Here is a 10,308-nt window from a genome sequence, read left to right as displayed (position 1 = left end):
CCAGTGACCTGACCACACTGACCACCAGTATAGTTAGTAGTATACTATATTGTGATTGCCTGAAAAAGTTAAACACTCGTCGTGTGACTTCACTTGTGTGGTGTTTTTTTTTTTATTCTATAAAAAACTCATTCTGCTGACAGACAGTGTCCAGCAGGTCCGTCATTATATAATATATACCTGTCCGGCTGCAGTAGTGATATATATATATTTTTTATATCATTATTTATCATCCAGTCGCAGCAGACACAGTACGGTAGTTCACGGCTGTAGCTACCTCTGTGTCGGCACTCGGCAGTCCATCCATAATTGTATACCACCTACCCGTGGTTTTTTTTTCTTTCTTCTTTATACATACATACTACTACATCTCTTTATCAACCAGTCTATATTAGCAGCAGACACAGTACAGTACGGTAGTTCACGGCTGTAGCTACCTCTGTGTCGGCACTCGGCAGTCCGTCCATAATTGTATACCACCTACCCGTGGTTTTTTTTTCTTTCTTCTTTATACATACATACTACTACATCTCTTTATCAACCAGTCTATATTAGCAGCAGACACAGTACAGTACGGTAGTCCACGGCTGTAGCTACCTCTGTGTCGGCACTCGGCAGTCCGTCCATAATTGTATACCACCTACCCGTGGTTTTTTTTTCTTTCTTCTTTATACATACATACTACTACATCTCTTTATCAACCAGTCTATATTAGCAGCAGACACAGTACAGTACGGTAGTCCACGGCTGTAGCTACCTCTGTGTCGGCACTCGGCAGTCCGTCCATAATTGTATACCACCTACCCGAGGTTTTTTTTTCTTTCTTCTTTATACATACATACTACTACATCTCTTTATCAACCAGTCTATATTAGCAGCAGACACAGTACAGTACGGTAGTCCACGGCTGTAGCTACCTCTGTGTCGGCACTCGGCAGTCCGTCCATAATTGTATACCACCTACCCGTGGTTTTTTTTTCTTTCTTCTTTATACATACATACTACTACATCTCTTTATCAACCAGTCTATATTAGCAGCAGACACAGTACAGTACGGTAGTTCACGGCTGTAGCTACCTCTGTGTCGGCACTCGGCAGTCCGTCCATAATTGTATACCACCTACCCGTGGTTTTTTTTTCTTTCTTCTTTATACATACATACTACTACATCTCTTTATCAACCAGTCTATATTAGCAGCAGACACAGTACAGTACGGTAGTCCACGGCTGTAGCTACCTCTGTGTCGGCACTCGGCAGTCCGTCCATAATTGTATACCACCTACCCGCGGTTTTTTTTTCTTTCTTCTTTATACACACATACTACTACATCTCTTTATCAACCAGTCTATATTAGCAGCAGACACAGTACAGTACGGTAGTCCACGGCTGTAGCTACCTCTGTGTCGGCACTCGGCAGTCCGTCCATAATTGTATACCACCTACCCGTGGTTTTTTTTTCTTTCTTCTTTATACATACATACTACTACATCTCTTTATCAACCAGTCTATATTAGCAGCAGACACAGTACAGTACGGTAGTTCACGGCTGTAGCTACCTCTGTGTCGGCACTCGGCAGTCCGTCCATAATTGTATACCACCTACCCGTGGTTTTTTTTTCTTTCTTCTTTATACATACATACTACTACATCTCTTTATCAACCAGTCTATATTAGCAGCAGACACAGTACAGTACGGTAGTCCACGGCTGTAGCTACCTCTGTGTCGGCACTCGGCAGTCCGTCCATAATTGTATACCACCTACCCGCGGTTTTTTTTTCTTTCTTCTTTATACACACATACTACTACATCTCTTTATCAACCAGTCTATATTAGCAGCAGACACAGTACAGTACGGTAGTCCACGGCTGTAGCTACCTCTGTGTCGGCACTCGGCAGTCCGTCCATAATTGTATACCACCTACCCGTGGTTTTTTTTTTCTTTCTTCTTTATACATACATACTACTACATCTCTTTATCAACCAGTCTATATTAGCAGCAGACACAGTACAGTACGGTAGTCCACGGCTGTAGCTACCTCTGTGTCGGCACTCGGCAGTCCGTCCATAATTGTATACCACCTACCCGTGGTTTTTTTTTCTTTCTTCTTTATACATACATACTACTACATCTCTTTATCAACCAGTCTATATTAGCAGCAGACACAGTACAGTACGGTAGTTCACGGCTGTAGCTACCTCTGTGTCGGCACTCGGCAGTCCGTCCATAATCGTATACTAGTATCCATCCATCTCCATTGTTTACCTGAGGTGCCTTTTAGTTGTGCCTATTAAAATATGGAGAACAAAAATGTTGAGGTTCCAAAATTAGGGAAAGATCAAGATCCACTTCCACCTCGTGCTGAAGCTGCTGCCACTAGTCATGGCCGAGACGATGAAATGCCAGCAACGTCGTCTGCCAAGGCCGATGCCCAATGTCATAGTACAGAGCATGTCAAATCCAAAACACCAAATATCAGTAAAAAAAGGACTCCAAAACCTAAAATAAAATTGTCGGAGGAGAAGCGTAAACTTGCCAATATGCCATTTACCACACGGAGTGGCAAGGAACGGCTGAGGCCCTGGCCTATGTTCATGGCTAGTGGTTCAGCTTCACATGAGGATGGAGGCACTCAGCCTCTCGCTAGAAAAATGAAAAGACTCAAGCTGGCAAAAGCAGTAGCACCGCAAAGAACTGTGCGTTCTTCGAAATCCCAAATCCACAAGGAGAGTCCAATTGTGTCGGTTGCGATGCCTGACCTTCCCAACACTGGACGTGAAGAGCATGCACCTTCCACCATTTGCACGCCCCCTGCAAGTGCTGGAAGGAGCACCCGCAGTCCAGTTCCTGATAGTCAGATTGAAGATGTCAGTGTTGAAGTACACCAGGATGAGGAGGATATGGGTGTTGCTGGCGCTGGGGAGGAAATTGACCAGGAGGATTCTGATGGTGAGGTGGTTTGTTTAAGTCAGGCACCCGGGGAGACACCTGTTGTCCGTGGGAGGAATATGGCCGTTGACATGCCTGGTGAAAATACCAAAAAAATCAGCTCTTCGGTGTGGAACTATTTCAACAGAAATGCGGACAACAGGTGTCAAGCCGTGTGTTCCCTTTGTCAAGCTGTAATAAGTAGGGGTAAGGACGTTAACCACCTCGGAACATCCTCCCTTATACGTCACCTGCAGCGCATTCATAATAAGTCAGTGACAAGTTCAAAAACTTTGGGTGACAGCGGAAGCAGTCCACTGACCAGTAAATCCCTTCCTCTTGTAACCAAGCTCACGCAAACCACCCCACCAACTCCCTCAGTGTCAATTTCCTCCTTCCCCAGGAATGCCAATAGTCCTGCAGGCCATGTCACTGGCAATTCTGATGATTCCTCTCCTGCCTGGGATTCCTCCGATGCATCCTTGCGTGTAACGCCTACTGCTGCTGGCGCTGCTGTTGTTGCTGCTGGGAGTCGATGGTCATCCCAGAGGGGAAGTCTTAAGACCACTTTTACTACTTCCACCAAGCAATTGACTGTCCAACAGTCCTTTGCGAGGAAGATGAAATATCACAGCAGTCATCCTACTGCAAAGCGGATAACTGAGGCCTTGGCATCCTGGGTGGTGAGAAACGTGGTTCCGGTATCCATCATTACTGCAGAGCCAACTAGAGACTTGTTGGAGGTACTGTGTCCCCGGTACCAAATACCATCTAGGTTCCATTTCTCTAGGCAGGCGATACCGAAAATGTACACAGACCACAGAAAAAGAGTCACCAGTGTCCTAAAAAATGCAGCTGTACCCAATGTCCACTTAACCACGGACATGTGGACAAGTGGAGCAGGGCAGGGTCAGGACTATATGACTGTGACAGCCCACTGGGTAGATGTATGGACTCCCGCCGCAAGAACAGCAGCGGCGGCACCAGTAGCAGCATCTCGCAAACGCCAACTCTTTCCTAGGCAGGCTACGCTTTGTATCACCGGTTTCCAGAATACGCACACAGCTGAAAACCTCTTACGGCAACTGAGGAAGATCATCGCGGAATGGCTTACCCCAATTGGACTCTCCTGTGGATTTGTGGCATCGGACAACGCCAGCAATATTGTGTGTGCATTAAATATGGGCAAATTCCAGCACGTCCCATGTTTTGCACATACCTTGAATTTGGTGGTGCAGAATTATTTAAAAAACGACAGGGGCGTGCAAGAGATGCTGTCGGTGGCCAGAAGAATTGCGGGACACTTTCGGCGTACAGGCACCACGTACAGAAGACTGGAGCACCACCAAAAACTACTGAACCTGCCCTGCCATCATCTGAAGCAAGAAGTGGTAACGAGGTGGAATTCAACCCTCTATATGCTTCAGAGGTTGGAGGAGCAGCAAAAGGCCATTCAAGCCTATACAATTGAGCACGATATAGGAGGTGGAATGCACCTGTCTCAAGCGCAGTGGAGAATGATTTCAACGTTGTGCAAGGTTCTGCTGCCCTTTGAACTTGCCACACGTGAAGTCAGTTCAGACACTGCCAGCCTGAGTCAGGTCATTCCCCTCATCAGGCTTTTGCAGAAGAAGCTGGAGACATTGAAGGAGGGAGCTAACACGGAGCGATTCCGCTAGGCATGTGGGACTTGTGGATGGAGCCCTTAATTCGCTTAACAAGGATTCACGGGTGGTCAATCTGTTGAAATCAGAGCACTACATTTTGGCCACCATGCTCGATCCTAGATTTAAAGCCTACCTTGGATCTCTCTTTCCGGCAGACACAAGTCTGCTGGGGTTGAAAGACCTGCTGGTGAGAAAATTGTCAAGTCAAGCGGAACGCGACCTGTCAACATCTCCTCCTTCACATTCTCCCGCAACTGGGGGTGCGAGGAAAAGGCTCAGAATTCCGAGCCCACCCGCTGGCGGTGATGCAGGGCAGTCTGGAGCGACTGCTGATGCTGACATCTGGTCCGGACTGAAGGACCTGACAACGATTACGGACATGTCGTCTACTGTCACTGCATATGATTCTCTCCCCATTGAAGGAATGGTGGAGGATTATATGAGTGACCGCATCCAAGTAGGCACGTCACACAGTCCATACTTATACTGGCAGGAAAAAGAGGCAATTTGGAGGCCCTTGCACAAACTGGCTTTATTCTACCTAAGTTGCCCTCCCACAAGTGTGTACTCCGAAAGAGTGTTTAGTGCCGCCGCTCACCTTGTCAGCAATCGGCGTACGAGGTTACATCCAGAAAATGTGGAGAAGATGATGTTCATTAAAATGAATTATAATCAATTCCTCCGCGGAGACATTGACCAGCAGCAATTGCCTCCACAAAGTACACAGGGAGCTGAGATGGTGGATTCCAGTGGGGACGAATTGATAATCTGTGAGGAGGGGGATGTACACGGTGATATATCGGAGGATGATGATGAGGTGGACATCTTGCCTCTGTAGAGCCAGTTTGTGCAAGGAGAGATTAATTGCTTCTTTTTTTGGGGGGGTCCAAACCAACCCGTCATATCAGTCACAGTCGTGTGGCAGACCCTGTCACTGAAATGATGGGTTGGTTAAAGTGTGCATGTCCTGTTTTGTTTATACAACATAAGGGTGGGTGGGAGGGCCCAAGGACAATTCCATCTTGCACCTCTTTTTTCTTTGATTTTTCTTTGCGTCATGTGCTGTTTGGGGAGGGTTTTTTGGAAGGGACATCCTGCGTGACACTGCAGTGCCACTCCTAAATGGGCCCGGTGTTTGTGTCGGCCACTAGGGTCGCTTATCTTACTCACACAGTCAGCTACCTCATTGCGCCTCTTTTTTTCTTTGCGTCATGTGCTGTTTGGGGAGGGTTTTTTGGAAGGGCCATCCTGCGTGACACTGCAGTGCCACTCCTAGATGGGCCCCGTGTTTGTGTCTGCCACTAGGGTCGCTAATCTTACTCACACAGCTACCTCATTGCGCCTCTTTTTTTCTTTGCGTCATGTGCTGTTTGGGGAGGGTTTTTTGGAAGGGACATCCTGCGTGACACTGCAGTGCCACTCCTAAATGGGCCCGGTGTTTGTGTCGGCCACTACGGTCGCTAATCTTACTCACACAGCTACCTCATTGCGCCTCTTTTTTTCTTTGCGTCATGTGCTGTTTGGGGAGGGTTTTTTGGAAGGGACATCCTGCGTGACACTGCAGTGCCACTCCTAGATGGGCCCGGTGTTTGTGTCGGCCACTAGGGTCGCTAATCTTACTCACACAGCTACCTCATTGCGCCTCTTTTTTTCTTTGCGTCATGTGCTGTTTGGGGAGGGTTTTTTGGAAGGGACATCCTGCGTGACACTGCAGTGCCACTCCTAAATGGGCCCGGTGTTTGTGTCGGCCACTACGGTCGCTAATCTTACTCACACAGCTACCTCATTGCGCCTCTTTTTTTCTTTGCGTCATGTGCTGTTTGGGGAGGGTTTTTTGGAAGGGACATCCTACGTGACACTGCAGTGCCACTCCTAGATGGGCCCGGTGTTTGTGTCGGCCACTAGGGTCGCTAATCTTACTCACACAGCTACCTCATTGCGCCTCTTTTTTTCTTTGCGTCATGTGCTGTTTGGGGAGGGTTTTTTGGAAGGGACATCCTGCGTGACACTGCAGTGCCACTCCTAAATGGGCCCGGTGTTTGTGTCGGCCACTACGGTCGCTAATCTTACTCACACAGCTACCTCATTGCGCCTCTTTTTTTCTTTGCGTCATGTGCTGTTTGGGGAGGGTTTTTTGGAAGGGACATCCTGCGTGACACTGCAGTGCCACTCCTAAATGGGCCCGGTGTTTGTGTCGGCCACTAGGGTCGCTAATCTTACTCACACAGCGACCTCATTGCGCCTCTTTTTTTCTTTGCGTCATGTGCTGTTTGGGGAGGGTTTTTTGGAAGGGACATCCTGCGTGACACTGCAGTGCCACTCCTAAATGGGCCCGGTGTTTGTGTCGGCCACTACGGTCGCTAATCTTACTCACACAGCTACCTCATTGCGCCTCTTTTTTTCTTTGCGTCATGTGCTGTTTGGGGAGGGTTTTTTGGAAGGGACATCCTACGTGACACTGCAGTGCCACTCCTAGATGGGCCCGGTGTTTGTGTCGGCCACTAGGGTCACTAATCTTACTCACACAGCTACCTCATTGCGCCTCTTTTTTTCTTTGCGTCATGTGCTGTTTGGGGAGGGTTTTTTGGAAGGGACATCCTGCGTGACACTGCAGTGCCACTCCTAGATGGGCCAGGTGTTTGTGTCGGCCACTAGGGTCGCTTAGCTTAGTCATCCAGCGACCTCGGTGCAAATTTTAGGACTAAAAATAATATTGTGAGGTGTGAGGTATTCAGAATAGACTGAAAATGAGTGGAAATTATGGTTTTTGAGGTTAATAATAATATGGGATCAAAATGACCCCCAAATTCTATGATTTAAGCTGTTTTTTAGGGTTTTTTGAAAAAAACACCCGAATCCAAAACACACCCGAATCCGACAAAAAAAATTCGGTGAGGTTTTGCCAAAACGCGGTCGAACCCAAAACACGGCCGCGGAACCGAACCCAAAACCAAAACACAAAACCCGAAAAATTTCAGGCGCTCATCACTAGTCATAACATTGTTGGGGAGGGGGGCATGATCATGCTCTCCCTGCAATCTTGGGTATTTTACAGTACCAAAAAGACTTCTCAATGAAGTTTGCATGGGAGTCTTCCTCCACACAGTTGTTGATAGTTCTACATAATGGTGGTCATTCCGAGTTGCCGATTTTCGCTATGCTGCGATTTGTTGCTAACTGCGCATGCGCATGGTACGCAGAGCGCATGCGCTAAGTTATTTAACACAAAACTTAGTAGATTTGCTGGTGTTCGTACGATGCTTTTCAGTCGCACTGCTGTTTGGTAAATGATTGACAGGAAAGGGGCGTTTCTGGGCGGCAACTCAGCGTTTTCACGGCGTTGGCTAAAAAACGCGTGCCAGTGAAAAACACGGGAGTGTCTGGAGAAACGGGGGAGTAGCTGGCCGAACGCAGGGCGTGTTTGTGACGTCAAACCAGGAACTAAACGTACTGAGCTGATCGCAATCTAGGAGTAGGTCTGGAGCTACTCAGAAACTGCAAAGAATTATTTATTAGCAATTCTGCTAATCTTTAGTTCGCAATTCTGCTAACATATCCTGATTGCCATAGTAGCTCTATACTCCAAGCAGGGCCGTTTCTAGACAATTTGGCTCCCAGTGCGAGATTTCAAAATGCGCCCCCCCCATTGCTATATAAAAAAATTGCGTGCCCCCCCATATAGCCAGAAAAAAAGCATGCGCGCGCCTAAGGTGCGCGCGCTCCCGACAAGGCTGTGTGGCCTGTTTAAAATGGGCGTGGTCTCATTACAGTGGGCGTGGCCTCGGCTGATATCACACCCACCACAGGGGGAAAAAATAAAAATAAAAAAGTCCCCTTTTTACACATTACACCAGGCAAGTGTCCCCATATTACACAGCGCGGCAGGCAGGTGTCCCCATTTACAAAGTGTGGCAGGCAGGTGTCCCCATTTTACAAAGTGCGGCAGGCAGGTGTCCCCATTTTACATTGTGCGGCAGGCAGGTGTCCCCCCCCATTTAACAAAGTGCGGCAGGCAGGTGTCCCCATTTAACAAAGTGCGGCAGGCAGGTGTCCCCATTTTACACAGTACGGTAAGCAGATATCCCCATTTTACACAGTACGCAGGCAGATATCCCCATTTTACACAGTACGCAGGCAGGTGTCCCCATTTTACACAGTACGCAGGCACGTGCCCCCATTTTACACAGTATGCAGGCAGGTGTCCCCATTTTACATAGTGCGACAGGTATCCCCATTTTACACAGTACGCAGGCATGTGTCCCCATTTTACACAGTGCGGCAGGTATCCCCATTTTACACAGTACGCAGGCATGTGTCCCCATTTTACACAGTGCGGTAGATATCCCCATTTTACACAGTGCGGCAGGTATCCCCATTTTACACAGTGCGGCAGGTATCCCCATTTTAAACAGTGCGGCAGGTATCCCCATTTTATACAGTGCGGTAGGTATCCCCATTTTACACAGTGCGGCAGGTATCCCCATTTTACACAGTGCGGCAGGTATCCCCATTTTATACAGTGCGGCAGGTATCCCCATTTTATACAGTGCGGCAGGTGCCCCCATTTTACACAGTGCGGCAGGTATCCCCATTTTACACAGTGCGGCAGGTATCCCCATTTTACACAGTGCGGCAGGTATCCCCATTTTATACAGTGCGGCAGGTATCCCCATTTTACACAGTGCGGCAGGTATCCCCATTTTAAACAGTGCGGCAGGTATCCCCATTTTAAACAGTGCGGCAGGTTTCCCCATTTTACACAGTGCGGCAGGTGCCCCCATTTTACACAGTGCGGCAGGTGCCCCCATTTTACACAGTGCGGCAGGTGCCCCCATTTTACACAGTGTGGCAGGTATCCCCATTTTACACAGTGCGGCAGGTATCCCCATTTTACACAGTGCGGAAGGTGTCCCCATTTTACACAGTGCGGCAGGTATCCCCATTTTACACAGTGCGGCAGGTATCCCCATTTCATACAGTGCGGCAGGTAGCCCCATTTTATACAGTGCGGCAGGTATCCCCATTTTACACAGTGCGGCAGGTATCCCCATTTTACACAGTGCGGTAGGTATCCCCATTTTATACAGTGCGGCAGGTATCCCCATTTTACATAGTGCGGCAGGTATCCCCATTTTAAACAGTGCGGCAGGTATCCCCATTTTAAACAGTGCGGCAGGTATCCCCATTTTACACAGTGCGGCAGGTGCCCCCATTTTACACAGTGCGGCAGGTATCCCCATTTTACACAGTGCGGCAGGTATCCCCATTTTACACAGTGCGGCAGGTGCCCCCATTTTGCACAGTGCGGCAGGTATCCCCATTTTACACAGTGCGGCAGGTGTCAAGTGGGGGGAGGGAGGGAGAGAGAGAGAGAGAGAGAGAGAGAATACTTACAACTTGCCGCTCTTCGGGTCCCGCGCGCCGGCCGCCTCCTCCTTCGATGGTTATCTCCACTCCTCTCCTCCCTCTCTCTTCCACCCGAGCGCTCCTGCTCGGGAGGGCGGGGCTTCGCTGAATGACTCATTTGCGTCGTGACGTCACGACGCAAACGCGTCATTCCGCGAAGCCCGCCCCCCGAGCAGGAGCGCTCGGGTGGAAGAGAGAGGGAGGAGAGGAGTAGTCACAAAGTGCCGCGGCGGGCGCCCCGTGCGGTTGCACGGCTCGCCCGCCGCTAGAAACGGCACTGACTCCAAGCACCCAGCCAAAGTCTTCA

Source organism: Pseudophryne corroboree, chromosome 1 (assembly GCF_028390025.1).
Source record: "Pseudophryne corroboree isolate aPseCor3 chromosome 1, aPseCor3.hap2, whole genome shotgun sequence".
Lineage (NCBI taxonomy): Eukaryota > Metazoa > Chordata > Amphibia > Anura > Myobatrachidae > Pseudophryne > Pseudophryne corroboree.
The sequence above is the reverse complement of the archived record's forward strand: the minus strand, read 5'-3'. Positions refer to the sequence as shown.